The sequence below is a fragment of the Lotus japonicus genome, chromosome 1 (genome assembly GCF_012489685.1).
Source record: "Lotus japonicus ecotype B-129 chromosome 1, LjGifu_v1.2".
Taxonomy (NCBI): domain Eukaryota; kingdom Viridiplantae; phylum Streptophyta; class Magnoliopsida; order Fabales; family Fabaceae; genus Lotus; species Lotus japonicus.
In genome coordinates, this window is record NC_080041.1 from 22,398,080 (window position 1) to 22,417,725 (window position 19,646).

The 19,646-nt window shown below is 35.1% G+C and overlaps 1 pseudogene across 1 annotated transcript; it reads right to left on the minus strand.

Moving 5' to 3' along the window:
- Positions 1-267: 267 nt before the first annotated feature.
- On the minus strand, positions 268-12,111 carry LOC130734143 (probable ubiquitin-like-specific protease 2B; annotated as a pseudogene). The gene is made up of 15 exons (XR_009017773.1): positions 11,868-12,111; positions 10,071-10,375; positions 9,905-9,989; positions 9,740-9,789; positions 7,802-7,999; positions 7,637-7,712; positions 7,326-7,434; positions 6,885-6,941; positions 6,534-6,665; positions 5,921-6,121; positions 5,606-5,837; positions 4,152-4,245; positions 3,321-3,440; positions 1,590-1,991; positions 268-1,158 (listed from the first exon to the last, which is right to left on the minus strand). The product of XR_009017773.1 is annotated as a probable ubiquitin-like-specific protease 2B (transcript).
- Between the last annotated feature and the right edge of the window lie 7,535 nt (positions 12,112-19,646).

The following is a 19,646-nucleotide window of genomic DNA, read 5'->3' on the forward strand; positions in this document are numbered from 1 at the left end:
CAAATTTCCAGCACTTGTGCAATGCGCATTATTGTGTATTTAAATTTTCATCGAACTCAACATGAATTTACATTGAAGTCAGCATATCAAAATTCCACTTCTTTGATCCACGTTAATCTCAACGTGACAAATTTTAACTTCTTCATTAGATCACGTTTACGTTGGCTCTATTACCAAAACAAACCTCCACATACTTTAAAGTGTTAATGTCATCATCTTGTACCAACATGAGAAAACATCAGTCCGAACATAATATCAAATCCTGTGTGACCAAATCAGATTTTTAACCATTGATGTCCTCTTCAACTACTCTTTCATGAAGGGATGTGTTAGATAGAAAACCAATATGTTGCTTTGCCAATGAACTTAACCTTATAGAATAGTTCACTAGGGATTTTTTAGAAGTAATCAATACTACAGTCACTATTTACAAGTTGGAGAATCAAAACCTAGAAATCATTTAACACTATATAAGGTAAAAGAAGCCATCTATAAATTAGATTTGGTCAGGACTCCATCATTTTCGCCTTGCATCGGCGTAAGCCGCCTCTTCTTTACAGCTGGTTCCTCACAATTATCAGGTTCCGAGTGGTCCATCATCTGAACATCATCTCGTGTGATTTCATCATCTACTACATCTGAAACTTGATGCGATTGTACTGTTGGTGTTCTGCTATCATCTATTGCATCAGAAACTTCATCCAATTGTATTGTTGGTGTCTCTAGGCAGGACGGGTGTTGATCTCCATTCTTGATGCCAGCACACACATTAGAGTGTTGAGAAATCTCCACGAGGGAATCAATTGGCAAGTTGATAGCAGCAGAAACAGTAATATCTGACAAATGCTCAACGTTTTTTATGGATGTACAATTTTTGTCACCTTGATCATCTTCATACAATGAACTTGCTTCATGTCGAATTTCGCAATTTTCAATTACCCCGATGTCATCTGAATCATCTGATGCACAACTTGTATCTAGAGATGATTCGGTGTTGTGCTCTGCTTGTAGAGAAGTTCGTGGTACATGAGAAATCTCATTTCCATGAGCCTTGGGTAAGTATGGCAACGAACATGGTAGTGGCGAAATTCCAGTGATTTGCTGAAAGTTGGGATCTGTAGTTGTATACATAAGGTGCTCACTGAAATCTACGTTTCCCTGTGAAAAGATAGGTAGCAAAGGCTCTTTAAAATGAGGTTAAACCATTACAGTAAGAACTTTTCAATTTTTTAGCATAATCATAATCAACTGAAACTAGGAGACAATGTCATGAGCAGACACAAATATAAAAATGTCTTGAAATCATTGAAGCATTGAGTAAGATGGAAAACTATGGGAACAGAAGATCCTCATGATATTAGTCTATAAGCCATGGCAAAGTGAAGGTATCAGTTTAGTACAAGCATCAACTTTAAGAATCAAAAGAAGTCTACTGAAGCCTGGGGTTTCAATATTATAGTTGATGTGGATGAGGAAACATGTTATATCCAACAAATCTTGTAGGTTGAGGGAGAAACATGAGTCAAAGGAAAAAGTTCAGAAGTGTTTAAAAAGACATCTAGAGACAAAAGAACTAGTAGTGTAGATACCTCCATTGTAAATATTGAACCATTCGGACCAAGGTCAGATGATTGCTGGTCAATAGATTGACATTGTCCAAGTAAAGTTGTTCCTGCTGTAGTTCCTGGTCCAAAAAGCTCCTTAAGAACCATGCCTGAAGTGTTGAAAGATTGAGGATTTACAGGTGAAGATGCTGACAATAGAGTGATTTCTATTCCGTGTCCAGAATGGGACGTTGACGCCTCCCCATTTAGTACATGACAATTAACGTCAGTCCTGTTGTCATTATTTTCTGAGTGGTGGTGGTCATCACTGTAATCAGAGGAAAAGCCTCCATGTGAACCATGGTTTTCCACAAGTTCAAAGATTAACCTCTGAATAAGAGTTCGCTTTAGATAAGCCTCCGCAGGTGGAAACCAGTCCGAATTGAGCTGGAAAATTTCATGTTAGGGTAGGTTAAATCCATATAAGCAAATCATTATGGAGTTACATGTAATTGAAATGTTATGAGAATATATAGACCAGTGTTGTCAAATCGCGATCGCGGAAAATCGCGGCGAGGCAAAAATCCGCTATTTCGTTTAGCGGATCGCGTCGCGGGCAAATAGCGGTTACCGCATAGCGGTTACCGCATAGCGGTTACCGCATAGCGGTTACCGCATAGCGGTTACCGCATAGCGGTTACCGCATAGCGGTTACCGCATAGCGGTTAAAATAAGTACAATATTATACAAAAAACAGTTAAAAACAACATAATTTTAACTCAGTCTCAAAACAACATAATTCAAGGCTGTCCAACAGCTCAAAACAGATAACAAAAGTACTTAAAACAACATAATGTTAATGCAAGTCTCAAAAGAGCACAATTTAAAGAGATAAGAATACGTAAGAGATAAGTTAAGAGAAAAGGAAGAAGAAACAATGGAAAACAGAGCATGAGTTTTGAACAGAGAAGAAAACTGTGAAACAATATATTATAAGTTTAGTAAAGGAAGAAGAAACAATGGAAAACAGATCATGAGTTTTGAACAAAAATAAAAGAAAAAGAGAAGAGAAGATGACTGTTAAAGGAAGAAGAAACATTGAAAAACAGAGAAGAAAACTGTGAAACAGGTAAAGGAAGAAGAAACATTGAAGAACAGAGTATAGGTTTTCAACAAAAAACAGAGGAATGAGAGGATGCGGAAAAGAGTATGATCTACTCAGCAGAAAGCAGAAACTCTAAGAAGGTTTGCTTGCAAGTTGCAACCGTGCTGTAGAGTGTAGTCTCTGAGAAGTGAGAACCAGAGAGAATTTGAAAGAGAGGAGAGGAGAGTTGAAGCGTTAATATAGAGAATAGTTATTAGGGAATTAGGGTTTTTTTTTTTTTGAAAATGGGAATTAGGGTAATTAATGGGAATTAGCGTTAATAGGAGGTGGCCCATTATATGCTGTTTTTAAAACCCTAAAAACTAGCCAGAAAAACGTTTGAATTCCATGAAATCCGTTATTTCCGTTTCTGGCATAACGCCGCTATGGCGTTCGCGGCCGCGATCGCGATTATCGCGGTGGCCGCTATGTAGCGGCATAACGATTGCGGTGAAGCAAATTCCCGCTACGCTATAGCGGGTAGCGGCCGCTACCGCCGCTATTTAACAACACTGATATAGACTGGATGAGGAACTGAAAATTGAGAGATGTAATACTTAAATTGGCATGAAGAAAAGCTTCAGATGAAGTTTAAATATTTGAAACAAGTCAAAACTGCGAAAACCACTTACAAAGTTGGAGAACTTGGTTAGTTTGAATGGATTGAAATTAAAAGGGGCTTCAGCAAGGAAGAGCTCCAGATAATGAAGTAAAAAGAGGCCGCAATCATAAGAGTTTTCTTGCTGCGGTAACTGTCAAGGACATTCAGTCATAAAACATTAGTAAAAACACCATCAAGAAGAGAAAATAGAAAGGCTTTCTTTGTAATTCGCAATTAAACATAAACCACATACAACTGAGAAAACGATGGAATAAGCATAACTATCTGCATTTCCCTTTATTCTCTTTCCCAATTAAAAGGAAAAAAAGAAGGGGGAATGTATCAAACAGTAAGATTTTTCTTTTCAAATGTAACATAAAAGATTTGCATTTCTCTTTTTCTAACTTCCCAGAATATAATATCTGTATTCTATAAGAATGATTAGGTCTCACTTCAACACTGAATGCAAAGACTCTTGTGCACATCAATAGCTAGGTAAAAGATTTTCTGAAAAAGAATCAGCCCACTTTTGCAGTAATTTCCTAAACAATGAAGAATCTAATTTCCAGAAAATAAAACTGAATTTTGTTTCATTCAAAAGAATGAAGTCATTAATGAAACAATGATTATCTCAGTGCTTTTAATAAGGAAGCCATCAGAATGTTAGCAGGTGTTGTAAATAGCATTAATTTAGGATAGAATAATTCCATTCTTTACTCTTTTCTTTTTCTGTACATATCACCATTTCCTTATTTTCCTGAATATCATTTATATAGTCTACAAATATTATTGTTTGTAAATTGTTAATTATCAGTGAATAAAATTCAGATATTTATTCAGTCTTTTCAAGTGCAACTTATACCATGACGGGGACAAAACGCATATTCAAGAATCTTGATGAAAGGTCTTCAGCACATGCATCCTTCTTCCTCTCTTTCCATTCTTCCGACAAATAACTGTCAATCCAGATGATGAGTCAATCAATAACTAAGTTAATCTTTAAAAGTGAGAATACAAACAAATCTAGAGAATAGTACAAAAATAGTTGATAAAATGAACATAGATAATATAATAGACATTAATGTGGCAATTGAGGCAAGAAAACAAACAAGAAAGACAGCTAAAAAGAAACAGGCAATGCTTATGCAAAAACTAAGCATGAAGAATAGGCGCATGAATTTTGAGCTGTTTTATATTTTAATTCATCACTCAATCAAATAATAGTAAAGATGCATGGGTGGACACACTAGAAATGATAGATGCGCAATGATCATATACGGGGAGATATTGGTGTGGCACTTAACAAAGAGAAGATGACAGAAAATCGGTTAAGGTGATTTGAACATGTGAAAAGAAGACCTTTCTAGGCACCGATGAGAAGGGTTTATAACATGGTTCTTAGTCCTAGGAAGAGGAGTAGAGGGAAAAGATGTTGGAAAATATTATTTAATATTAAAAGCAACCTCATGGTCAATAATATCCGACAAAACTTGGTTTTTGACAAAACACAACGGTGTTGTGTGATCCAGATAGCCTTACCCCACTTAGTGGGATAATGCTTTCATTGTTGTATTAAAACAAAATCTCTCAAAGATAAAGAAGATAAACCACTTCAAAGTTCAAGCTCAATTTAAATGAAAAAATTAAAGAGACATAATCATATACTGCTACAAATTGTAGGTTTCAATATAATGCTTAGCAAAAATATGGACATCCTATATTATCTAAGTAGTCCTAAATTACAAAATTCACCACTATAGATGTATGTTCAATTAACTTAGAACCATAGTCACTAGAAGACGGTTTTACAGTTCATTAATTGCTGCAACAATTTGAGTCCTATTTTTTAGATTTAAAATTGTATAATTTGTAAAAAAGTAGTATAACTATTAAAAATGTAGGTCAAACGGAGGGTAATTGGCACTTGTAATTTAGGTTTAGGCATGGATCAGGAGGGAAATTTGCATTTATAAAGATGGAGTGCCAATCTAGGCATGGATGAGAGGAGAATTGGCACTTAGAAATATGGAGAATTAACTCATGATGCAGTAGTTTAAAAATTATTCATTTGCTTGTTTGCATTTACTGGCAGGCAGTAAATCAGGTGAAGTAAGCAAAAAGGAATAGCAACCCCACACCCCAAAAATAAAGCCCTGAATCAGCTGGAACATGGGCTTAAATCCAAAGCAAACTTGCACATGTAAATATGATAACATTTAATCTCTTTTAATGAAAAAAGCACATACAAACCAGCATGCATTTTTGCTTCTTTTGGACCAACAGAAGGCAGGGGGAGGAAGAGAAGCTCAAAGATACCTTTGTACAAGGTTTTTCAAACCACTATGAAGTCCTTTGATAGAATCCATATGCAATATACAGGGTACCCTAAGTGACTTGTCTGGCTCTTTATCTGAAAATCATAATATCTGTGAGAATACAGTCATACAGATGTTTATAGTATATATTAGAAAGTGAACAAGCCAACAACTCACCATTGAAACTAACCACTTCGCCGGGATGACAAATGACTATTAAACTCCAGTGAAGACTGCCATTATAACCAAATCTTAATGCTAATCAGAACCTCAAAACAGATACAAACAATAAAGAAGACAGTTTGAATACTCTTACTTGAAGTTCACAGGTATGAAAATATAGTCCTTTTCAAATAAGTTCACTTTTCTTGTCCATTTACGAACACGTAGAAATGCTGCTTTGCCGTCAGAAGCACTAGATGGATTTTTGTCCATATCAGCAAGCTTTCGAAAGAAAAAACTATTAAAAAAATGGAATCTAGACTTTTCCTCCTCTTGTATCTTATTCTTCAGAAATCTGCAAAAAAAATCGATTTTTAAAATTTTTATACCTTCATTTTGAGCAACACTATCCTGGAACAGTAAATCCCTTTTGACACTCCCTGTAATACAAATAACCTATTTTACTTACTGTTCCCCTAGCCCATAGGTAACCTTGCACATATGATTATATATTTTCATATCTAAAATGCATTTATAAATATCATGTGAATATATATAATTCTATCAAAGAAAAAGAGAAACGATAAAGGAAGCTCTGATTCATAAATAATAATATACGCACTAAATGCAGCCAAAGAGGACAAAACAAGAAATAAGTGGAAAATTATTACAGAATATTCGTAATGAAGTGACGAATAAAAAATTTAACAAAAACGCAGGACCAAAAAGTGTAACCTCCAAAAGGAATACATAAGTATAGAACTTACTGAATGTAAAAATCAATAACTGTGTCATTGACGAATGTGTCTGGTTGTAATAGATCAACATCTCTCTTACTTAGGGAAACAGCATCTGGATCCCCTTTAGGATAGACAACTTCATCAAAAGGCTGCTGGAAACTGTTTCAGAAATAAGAATTTAGAATTGCTCACCAGGAAGTATACTGAACAGAATGGACAAAAAGATTAATAGACAGCATGTATATACCATGCAAATATGCAATGAAAAATAAATAGGAAACCAGAAAGCACAAAAGCAGTTCATATAATCAGAGAAAAAGATATTGCATCAATATATCTATGTAGTTTGAAAAATAAAAAATACACAATTTTACTTACTTTGGGAAGTAGCATCTTGGTGCCGGCGAAAGATTTTCATCACCTTCCACATCCATACTACCAAGAGAACACTTAGTTATGATATGTTAAAATAAATAAATGAAATCATACAAACTAGCATTTAGAACACGAAAGAAACCCCCAAAAAAGTCATAAGAATAATGATAAACCAGGCTTTCTCCTTGACAACTTCATGTCCTTTTCAAACCAATAAGTAAACTTAATCAGGGCAAATGAAATCAGGCATCCCAATTCTATATTTTAGAAAATAAATATCGCAAATATTCCTGTCAAGATTAATAGTGAGATCTATGAACAATCTGCCTATAATTTATGGAAAACATCAGCCTATAATTGCATATTAGCAATCTACAGCAATATTTTATAGAGCCATTGTGACTGGAAAGGAAAACACATACAAAATACAGTTGTATGACTTACTCAAGCAAAGTACTCCACATAGCTAGGTATTTCTCATTAAGAGATGTGATCTGCTTATGCCTGAAGGACCAATTGTGATCAACAATAGCAATCTTCAATTCATCAATCCCTATAAGTGTAGTGTTGGAGATATAAGCAAGAGGACAATCTACTATATGATAAGACTCTACTAGCTAATATCTTATAATGCTAGAGATTACCAAAACAAAAATCTAGCTACAGATTAGGTGAAAAATGTATAGTTATGTAAGTATGCAAGCTGTAATGTAGAAATGCATTCCAAATTATCCAACCACATAAGATACACTTACCTGAAGTGCAGCTAACATTATTTGACTGAACTGTATCACTCGATACTAAACGAAGGGTCATCAAAACCATTCCAGTCTGAATAAAATACACATCAGAACATGAACAACTGTACAAGAAAACAAATATTGCAAGAAAAAGATTTCTAGAAGAACTTTATGACTCACACTTTGAAATGATTGACTCTTAATGTCAATGAGATCCTCAACCGCCCATTCAATATTAATGGTCCCTTCCTTTTCACATGCCGTTGAATCATTGATTTGAATACAATATTGTGAAAAGGTTAACTTCAACCCCATGCAATAATTATCCCGGTATATAACATAATCAGGATGAAGAACAACTTCCATATTTGTATCATCCTGGAGATTGCAGAAAGCAAGTAGTAGTTAATATAAGATCTGAATCAGTGAAATATGCTGAAAAACCAATAGTCACATTTTATGAATGCGTTGGCTATGTAAAAAGCGCTTGTACAATCTATCTGTTTTTAAGCATTTTCCCCAGATTTGACATCGTGATCCATGTCATGATGATTCAACCAAGTTTTACCTTAAACTGTAAGAATAAGGGTGGCATATTTCACAAACCATACTATGAAGTTGTGGGAGAGGATCATTGAGCATAGGCTACGACAAGAAAACTCACGTTACAAGAAATCATTTGTTTTATGTCAGGAAGGTAAAAAAGAGAAGCAATACACATCATATGAAGATTGATCAAGAGATGTGAGATGAATAACAAGACTTAAATATGGTATCAATTTCAAAAATGCATTTGATAGGGTGTAAAAAAGGCTCTAGAAAAGAAGCTTGTATTACCTATAAAGATATGGACAAGGGGTCAGAACTAGTGTGATAACACAAGGTGGGGTCACTAAAAACTTGAATATAACAATAGGACTGCACCCAAGGTCAACTATTAGCCACTATCATTTTTACTTGGTGGATGACCTCCATGAACATATCCAACAGCCAATGCATGATACATGATTTGGCAGATAATATACTCCCAATTTGATGGCAAAGGGAAGAAATAAAAGGGAAAGAGTGTAGCAACAAGCTTTTGAAGAACATTATTTTTGCTTAAGTGGAAGTAAAATGGAGTATCTAAAATGTAAATTTTCTAGGAGGAAGACTAACTTAAAAAAGAATGTAGACCATACCAAACCACAAGTTGCATACTTAAGTATTGTCGGATCATAATGCAAAATGACAAGGTATTAGACAGAGATGTAAATCATAGGATTCAAACAGGGTAGATGAAATGCAGGTGTCCTTCTAGTTTATTTGTGATAGAAAATTGCCAAAAATTTAGGGGAAATTTTTTATCACATAGACATTGAATGTTGGGTAGTTAAGAACCAATAAAAAAGTAAACTCATTGCAAAAATAATAATGTTATGATGCACGAAAGAAAACACAAGACAAGATAAGATTAGAAATAAATACATTTCAAAAATTATTGGGGTAACATCTATTATGGAAAAGATGGTAGGATCTCGCCTTAAGTGGTTTGGGTATGTGTGGAGAAGACCTGAATAACCTTAAAAACAAGAGTAAGGGTACCCCAATAGTCAACAGTTGAGGGAGACCTAGAAAAACAAAAGGCCTATTCAGACATGATCAACCCCACCTATTAGCAAAAAAGCTTCTGTTGTTGTTTTTCCCCAGCTGTTACTAATTTCAGCTTATGAGAAAAGCCTTAAAACATTTTTTTCAATTTTTCCTTTTTTGATAAATTTAATGATCAATAAAAAAGTTAACATGTTTTTTAATTAAAACAGCACGTTTTCTTAAAAAAAAAACAAATGGATCCTTATGCTAAGAAAATGCACAACTTGAAGCTCTAATAGTTCATACTTCTGATTATATTCTTGATTCAAAAGTAGCTATAACCTGATGAAGTAGTTGGGAAGGAGGGAGGGGAGCTAAATCAAAAAAATTAGCAGACATCTATAATCAAGATAAGTAAGCTGAAATTAATTACAAGTTATCTGCCCTAAATTTAAAACAGAAAATGACATGAGCTAATAAAAGTTCCACCTAATGTTTTATTTCTTTAGCACAAAGATTCTTTTAATATAAAATAAAAAGAATTACCATGTCAGAATCAGCTACACAGTGATTCAATCCATAACCATTCAATGAAGCTGAAATTTACAAAAAAAAAAAAATCATTTCAGTTTGTAAACTGCCAAGTAAAATTTCAAAAAAAAGGGGATGTAGTTGAGAAGTATTAGAACTCAGGATTACAATAAAATAAACCATTCTCTGCAATATCAGATGCAGGACTTGAAGGATTGCTCTCATTAATGCACTCATCAGCTTCATTAGTATCAACTGATTCAGTCTGCAAAAAATTAAACATAGATATCAATCTCAAAATTAAATCCTTTCTAGGATGTAATCTTACAAATAGAAGTTACAGTACTCTGGATGGAGACTCTGAAGGGGTATGATCTATCTGACTTGTCTGAGGTGAAGATACACCACCACAGTCATCTTTTGCCTCTGGGTCAAAAGAATTGTGAAAATCTAATTTTAAATGACGCTGATTTTCATGAGTGCTGCAGTTTGATAGTTTCTCAGCTTCCAGCGCAGAATTCTTTTTGCTATCAAGCATGTCTTGTAATGTGTCTAGGCCCATTTCCAGATTAAAGTTACCCCTAACTCCATCAACATCAGTGCTAGAAATACTAGCAACATCCTTTACATAAACCTTGCCTGCCTGGGAAACTGTAAACATACTATGTAAGCCGAGCCGAACAATTATGTCAGGGAAATCATAACAAAATTGAAATGTTGATCATAAGAGAAGAAAATGAGGAGGTGGGGTAAATAACCTTATAATGCTGGTCAAAACTCCAGACCAGCAAAACCCACCAGCCCAAGTGCCAGATAATAAAAACAGAAAAATCAGAAACTAAGACTAAGTAATGGATTAGGGATTATGTTTTGACTCTTGCGTATCAGAGATAGAAGTGTTCAACCCTTCAACAAAGCAGCAAAGGACTTAGGGGAACCAAAGACATGTGTGTTTGTCTACAGTCTTCAGGGCCAACTCACTCTACTGCCTTGTAAATTCACGTTGAGGTCATTGTTAAAGTAGTTAAAGGTGTTTATTGTTTCATGTATTTTCTACTTCTATCTTAATTAAAATTGAACAGTTACAAACCATCAATGTTCATTACTTTTTATGCATTAGATTGGTAGATGGCATAAGCACATGATCCAAGTTATACATCTGAATCAAGAGTGTATTTAATTGGTTTTTCTCCATTAAACATCCAAGAGCGACGACAAAAAGTTTAAGACCCCATCTTTACTAATCAAACCAGATGTAAATTCTTTTTTTATTAAAGAAGTACTAAGGTAGAAATTCGAAATGCTCGATGAGGTTAACAAGCAAGTGGATGCTGAGCTCGACGAAGAGCTCTTACACCTGGCCAATATCAGCAGCATTTCAACAGGAGTAAAGGATGGTTGGTTTGGCCTTAGGGGAAGCCCGTGGCGAAGATAGACGACTACGATCTCAGTACCGCGACAGTTTGGAACTGGAGAACTTTGACGTTTTCACGGTTCCGAAATGGGTCCACTAGCAACACCCCTGTGGCTTCTTCCTTCACCAACTTCTACAATGGCGGCGGCGTTTAAGTGATTAAGTCCATTATATAATGAGGTAGCAAATTTTGATTGAGAAACTCGATATAATGGATTTAAACCACTTGACCTAAGTTTTCCCCATAAAGAAATCCACTCAAATCTGGCCTAATCAGAGTAGAACCAATTTCTACCTAAATCCATATCCATTATTTAACGATTCCAAACGCAATGCAAGGGGTTTCCACCCCTCAATTCCTCCAATCACCATCTCTCCCAAGCTCACCACTCACTTCAAGTTATTGAATGAACTATCAACTCTGAACACAACAGTGAAATTTTTTAATTTTTTTTAAAGATTCATTGAAGCACACAAATTTTATCAACAACCCACATACATTCCCATCTAAAAGGTAAACAAAACAATACCAATAACAATAATTCCAAATTACATCCTCTCAATCTCAAATTCAATTCACACTCGAACTCATACAATTCCATTCCAATACACACAAACACAGCATACAGAACAGCTACAAGCATCATTAGACTCAAGAAAAACATCAATTGACACCAAATCGAAAAGTTTTCATTGCGTGACAGGGAAGTTTAGCGAAATTGGTCTTACCGGGAGCGAGAAACTCGTGTGGTTGACCATGGAGGATAGGGCTATTGAAGTTCCCAGTGGCAATCTGGTCTGCATCCATGGAATCGAGCGATTCCGAATCTCTGCGCGGTGAATCGTTCATCGTTGCGGTCTTGATTCTTGAATCCCAATTCCGAACAAGGGTTTAGGCTTCCGCACTCGGGCGAGCTGACTCAGTGACTCGGGCGCCAAAGAAACAGTTGCGAATAGGTTCAGACTTCATAGGGGTCAGCACACCTTAAATAATGTAAGCTCACGAGAAATAAGTGTGCTAATGTTTTTTTCCCCCAAAAATAAAATTATTTATTAAAATTTAGTACTTATAAATTATAATATTTGATTTTTAAAATTTATAATAAAGTAGCTAATTTAGGGAATGAGACCCTACAATAAAGGAGGGTCTGATTCAGTAACGATATATACACATCTCATTTTTAAAACACTTCATTTTCATTTCTTTTTTTTTCTATCTCTCTCATCTTACCATCTATCACATCTCATACTTTCTCTCTCTTACTTTTTCTTTTCTTCATATCTCTCTCATCATTTCACATCTTCCACCTCAAAAGAGAGGTGTGTAAGTAACATTACTCGGTCTTGATTACAATCAAATATGATTTTAGAAGAACTAGCTATGACTCAGTCTAGCAAGGTGATCTGCACGTCTATTAGATTTACGGAAAATGAGATGAAAAGAGATTCTGAATAGGCTATATTTTTATCTCTTTTATGAGCTATACAGGTATGTAGAAGGGTGTGCCAAATGACATTTGACATTTAATTAAGTCATAGGTTACCTTAGAATCCATTTCCACCATAAGAGAAGGTGGTGTGAGAGTATAAGCTGGTCTCAATCCCTTCAACAATCAAAACTCCCCATATATCAGCTCTAAGAGAGTTGCAAAGGCCCAAGGTATTAGAAAACCCAAAAGAAACCTTTTTATAACAGTCATGGATAAAACCCAACAAGCTGCTCTAAAGTTGTGTCGAAAAATTGAACCATAAGTATTTAACTTAGAACATTTAGGCTCAGGTCATTTCTAATGAATCAATTTCTCAAATTTAATGACATGCATGGGCTTGTCCAGAACAATGAGACTATGAATCACTTGGGAGACTAGACTGATGATTATAACGATAATGTTATCATGCACATTAGTTCGCTTATTGAAGACCAAGTCACACTTATCTTTCCACAATTTCCAAACAGCTATACAAAAATAAGTGGGCAGCTTAAACCTCTATGACAATCCTTGACTAAAAACTTTGTTCTAGACCTCTTCCTCAACAAAGGCATTTCACACTTCATATACACACAAGCAATCGCTACCAGCGTGCATAATTGTCTCTTCCATTTCATTGCATCATAAATAGTTGGAAGCAATCAAGAACTAATGTAAAAACCTCTGCTAGGAGCGCACCGAAACTAATTCTCTATACCTTATTCCCTTAACGGACTCCATAGATTAACTTCCCATGCTAGGAGTTAATTAACTACAAGAGATATGGTCAATTATGCATATAGATTCAAGCACACAAAAGAGAAACACATATAAGAAACTGAATTAAAATCAACATATAAAAATATAATAAAGTTCAAATCATTTCCTTACATTGCAACCTTGAGAGAGAATTTAGCTACTCATAACATATGGGGAGTACATCAATAAATCCTAGTATCTTACATCTTACGAATACAAAGGAAAAATATATCTCTCATGCTTTTGCATCACTCTCCTCTACAAGCATTCTTTACACTCTACTATTTCCTTACTTTATACTACTTTCATTATCTGCTGCACATTGTCCTCTACTAAATGATATCAGCCTCTTGAGGCCTTTGGTTGCACAAGGCGGCACAACCAAGGCAGAATCAACGTCACTTAACCACGGGCAAGCTGGGGAAAGCATGGTCATGGAACTTTATTAACTGGAACGATTATGGCTTCTAGAAAGCACGACCGTGATTTTTGGTAGGCATATTAGACTCCAATAGAAGCATTCTATTTTTTGTGCCTATTTTACACTATTTTCTCATATTTCCTCTATTCACCAACATTTTGTAGTTACACCTGGAAACACATGAGTTCTGTATAAGAAAGGCAACAATCAAGCATTAAATCATAGTAAAAATAATGCAATTATCATGCTATTTTGACGTGCGTCAGCAACCTATTATGTGAGAGTTTCCATAAAAAAGATTGCACCTGATGAGGTCCTTGAACTTCCATATAGAATCAAACTTTTCATATCTATCAGATTCCTTATCATTGAGAAGCAAAGAGGAAACTGATCTTATAGAAATTTACCATTAACATTGTACTTTCAATAAGGTTTATCCCCCGATCCAAATTTGAAGGATTAATTTCAAATATCTTATCACAAATAGAGGTAGTGAGAATTTAGCGCAGTCCTAATTCCATTTCCCATTCTCTATATAATAACCTGACACTGGAAGCTCAACATACCAATCCGGGAGATCTTCGACCAATAATTCCACTAAAGTATCAACGGGAGGAATTCAAGAATCCTTCCAAAAAGAAACTATAAGTCCATTCCCCAATAATCGCTTTGTACCTTCATTCACAATATTTCAGGCTTGACAAATAGCTTTCCAAGATGATGTTTAGTAATAAGGTATTTATCAAATGGAGAAAATTAGTAATATGGTGCAAATTGAATTTTAAAAACGTACAAACTGATGATTTATATCATCTTAGATGACTCAGTTGAAATGAATGAAAGATTTGAAGGTTTTTAAAATTCAATTTGCACCATATTACTAATTTTCACCATTTGGTAAGTGCCTCATTAATAAAATGACAATTATTTTATAATTGGTCATAAACAAAGAACTTAATATGAAACTTAGGTGAATAGGATCACGATACAATCATAAAGGAGGTAAAGAATTAACAATTACAATTTTTACACCACGAAACATATCACCCTGAGAAAAGGAAGTATTTTTTCATTCACCCATAATATATTATATAAATAAAGTATATTTTTACAATATTCTTAGCTTAATCGATTACATATAATTTAAGTCTTACATTCTAACAAATATTAATTTCCTACATATATAATTTAACATGTTCACAATATATGTATGTGAAACATAGTTACACTAATATCAATGATGTGTAGGACTTTATAAATATGTCCCTTCAAAACTACAAAAACTTATATTACAAACTAAAGGAAAAACAATTAACTAGTAAACAAAAAAGACTATCATATATTAAAAAATTAAAAGGAAGAATGAAGAGAAAAATGAAAGAAAGATAGAATAGAAGGAGTTGTGGTGAAATGACGTGCTGCACTCATTTATATATATATATATGGTTAACTATCATATTGATCCCTGTGTTTGAGTCGCCGTCTGAGGTGAGTCCCTCCCCGGAAAATATATGGTTTAAAGTCCTCGTGTTTGAAAAACGTATGAAGCGGGTCCTCGCCGGAGGGCGGAGCTCCGGCGAGCGCTGATTTGGATTGGTGACGAGGATAAAAATGCTTACGTGGATTTTAAAAAATAATAAAAAATAAAAAATAAATAACACATCATAAAATTAAATTAAAATAAAAATTAATTCTCCAAAAAAAAATTAATTTAATTAACAAAAATAAAACTAATAATTAACAAATCTAACTCAAAAATTAATTAACAAAATCAATTTCCCCCAAATCATCTTCATCTTCATCAAAACTAAACCCATGTTCATCTCCATCTGAATCAAATAAACAATCTTCATCTGCTTCATCTCTCTAAAAAAACCATAATCTTCCATCCCCTCTCTGAAATCCTTCCCTCTACCTTGCTTGCTTGGTTCCAGAGAAACCAAAACTGTGTTCTTTCTCAGTAAAATAGGAAACAAAAGCTTCAACCAAAACCGTGTTCTTCTTCATCCTCAGTATGGGCATTAAAAACCCCCAAATCTGTTCTTGATGCTTGATCTGGAAGCACCACTGTCAACCTCACGGCCTCACCCCAAACCTCCTCCACCTGCAACCAGAGATCTGTGAGCCCCAACCCCACCCCCCACGCCCACCTGCAAACCACATCTGCGAGGAAGAGGAATCAGGCATGAAGTGCAAAGTCGATGAAGGATGTGACATGAGAGGTGTCGTTTTCGAGCGAAAGGAGAGGATGAGGAGAGAGAGGAAGAGGATTGTAACAAGGCGAGTTCGATGGAGCCTCACGCATGAAATGGCGACGGTGGTGGTCAAGCTCCGCCACTGGGAGAGGCGGCGCAGAGGTGGCTGAAGAGAAGAGATCCAGCGACAATGGAGATGCGATTTAGGAGGTTACAAGGAGGAGTACTGAGGATGGAAATGGAGATGCGATTTAGGAGATCCAGTGGTGGTTTGGAGATGCGATCCAGCGGTGGGTTGAATGGGTCTGGCTTTGGAGATGCGGCGATGGAGATGCGATTTATGTGATCCAGTGGTGGTTTGAATGGGTCTGACTAAGGAGATTAAGGAGGAAGATGAGGAAGAAGTTGAAGTTTCTTGGTTTCTAGGTTGGAATTGTGTTTGATTTAGGGTTTGCTTTGTCCTTTATTTTGCTAATCTGGTATTTTGATTGGAAGCAACCCAAGTTTGTGCTTCTGGTTGCAGGAAACTGACTTATGAATAAGGATGATGATTTTTTATTTTTTTCCCTGTTAATAGGATTAAATTTTAAACCCTTAATTTTTTAATTTTGGTAATCTAGATTTTAATTTTATTTAATTTTATTTAATTTTTATAATCCACGTAAGCATTTTTATCCTCGTCACCAATCCAAATCAGCGCTCGCCGGAGCTCCGCCCTCCGGCGAGGACCCGCTTCATACGTTTTTCAAACACGAGGACTTTAAACCATATATTTTCCGGGGAGGGACTCACCTCAGACGGCGACACAAACACAGGGACCAATCTGATAGTTAACCTATATATATATATATATATATATATATATATATATATATATTATCGATAATCGAAATTGTCGAACGGTTACACATACGGACGATTTAAACCATTGGTAAAATGGATGGTTCCATGGGTGAAGCGGTTGACAGAATTACTGAACTTGTTTCTTTCAAATTAGAGGCAGGTTGTTCGAGGGTATGGCTGGTGATAACACTGACGATTATGTTCTTTGGTAGATTTCATCTACCGACGATTTTGTCGTTGGTAACCTTTCCCACCAAGTATTCCCGACATCTAAATTTTCCCGCGGAGTCTTCCTTACACTTACTAGCGGTCATAGTCACCGGGAAAAAGGTTTACTTTTTCGCAAAAAAAGGTCTTATCATCGGTAATTAGGGAAATTATCAGTAGATTTTGGCCATCAGTAAAAAAACCATCAGCATTTACTAGTTTTCTTATAATAATATATCTAGCTTATCATCGCTTAATTGGTTGCTTGATCTACCTCGCAAGTACCGTATCTTATCTTTGTTTTTCAATGAGTGTTTTGAGTCAGTTCCTTTTTCAGCTCCAATGGAGTCATACTATCTAGCTTGTTACCGTAGAATATAATTAATTTTTATACCAAATTAATGGGTAATACTAGTATATCCAACAACTCAATTAGTTGTTCAAAAGTGTTCCCTTTAAGTTTAGGCAACAGTTTCAATAGCTTTGCCTACTATTTTTAACTATTGCAAAAGGTAAAAATACGTTGTAGTATACAAGGATGGATGCACGTTATGTGCTATGGGGGCATATGACCCCACCTGATTTATGAAAAATTCATTATAAAAAAATTTAAAGTATAAAGAGTGTATGTTTTTGTTGCCCCATCAGGTAAAAATTGCCCCCACAAATCATAGTCTCGCATTGTTTAAAGGCTAAAGCTGAAATTTTTGTAGTGGGTAATTCTAATATCAATCAGATATTTAGATTCATTCATACCATTCTATCACTCTCTCATTTCTTTTGTCCAATTCATAGTTAGCTGGTTCTCCTATTTTTCCTAGAACCGCGTTATGGATCATGCGTACCAGTGCACGATACGTTTGCGAACTGGTTCTCTCCAATTCGCGCATTGGTTCTTCATGTACAGGTTCCAATTTTTTTTCCTTTTTTAAAGATTTTTGAATGCCAGACTGCATATTTGAAAAAGTCAAGTAGCTTAATGGTTGCACAAATCTCGTGCAATCTCTTAATTGATTCATTTTCAATTTTTTTATTAAACAACAATTATTAAATCAAAGGAATAACCAACTAATACTCCTTATATTGTGTCATGACTTATGATTTTCCTTTATAAAAAAATTTCTTTTATTCATTTATTGTATACTACTTGAAAATTGGATTGGATACATTGGAAAATGTTGTCCTTATCAACAATTGTGCAAATTAAAGTCATTAACCATTGTAACCTAGGTTTTTTTGTGCAATTCTCCCTTTAAATATTATGATGCTTATTCTTTTATCCTTTGTGATTCTTCTTTGTTATTTTTCCATGTACCGTCGTCTTTTCTTTTTCTTGATAGCATGGTATTTGGAAAAAGAAACTTGCAACAACCTATCTTCTAATGGTTCTGCTACTCAGAGTCATGAAGCAAGTGACAATGAAGAAGTTCAAGTATCGCGACAGGCTAGAACTTCTTCTGGGGTGTCTTCCATGAAGAGTGAGCACAAATAAGCAACAAAGCCTCTAGCTAAAGAGGCCATTTACACTGATGTTGCTCCTGAAAAAAATCCTGGAGTGTCAAAAACGTGGTCATGCAAGCACTGCAAAAACTCATACACTAGTATATATACAATGATCCGTTATCATTTCTTTGGCGCTCCAGCAGGGACAATAAGCAACATTCAACGTTGTCAAGCATTATTGAAAAATGTAGATGAATTTCGAAAACTTAAAAGAAGAGTTGAATGCGGAAAAGTCTGGTGGCTTGTCTTTATCTTTGAAGATTTCTACAATTAGCAATAAAGAATATGAATTATCCAAGCCTATTGAAGCTTCTTTCCACCTTATGGAAAATGCATATGTTGATATGAAGGTGATGAGAGATCTTTCTGCTAATGAGATTCTGTTTAATGTCTTAAGAAATCCACAATTTTTTCAAATGTTAGAAGTCATTAATAAGGGGCCTAAATGTTACAAACCGCCTTCTTTTGAAAAGGCAAAAACTGTTTTGTTGGATGAATGCAAGAGAAGTGTTGAGAATGATTTAGCTCCTATCAAAGACACTTGGTATCATCAAGGAGTCTCTATTATTTCAGATGGGTGGAGCAACGTGAAGCAAATGTCATTGATTAATGTTCTTGCTATGAATATTAGAGCAACTATGTTTATGTATGCAGAGGACTTTTGTGGAGTTGAAAAAAATGAGGGTGCTATTTCTCAATATCTAGTCAAAGCCATAGAAGAAATGTGGTCATCTAATGTTCTACAAATGGTGACTGATAACGCCGCAAATTGCAAGGCTGCTAGGAAAAAAATACAAAAGGTACACAAATACATTTTCTGGTCTCCTTGTGTTGTTCACACTTTGAATTTAATATTCAAAGATTTTGCTGAAACTTTTGATTGGCTGAGAAACACTTAAAATCAGGGAAAGAACATATTAAAGTACATAATTAATCATAGTCAAACCTTATCAATTTTTCAGAGCAAATTCAGATCTTGAATTTCTAAAAGTTGCAAAGACTAGATTTGCATCACACTATATTTTACTGAGGAGGCTTTATGAATGTAGAGATGCTCTTTCTACTACTGTTGCTTTGAATTTTTGGAGAGAATATGTAAAAAATGGAGATG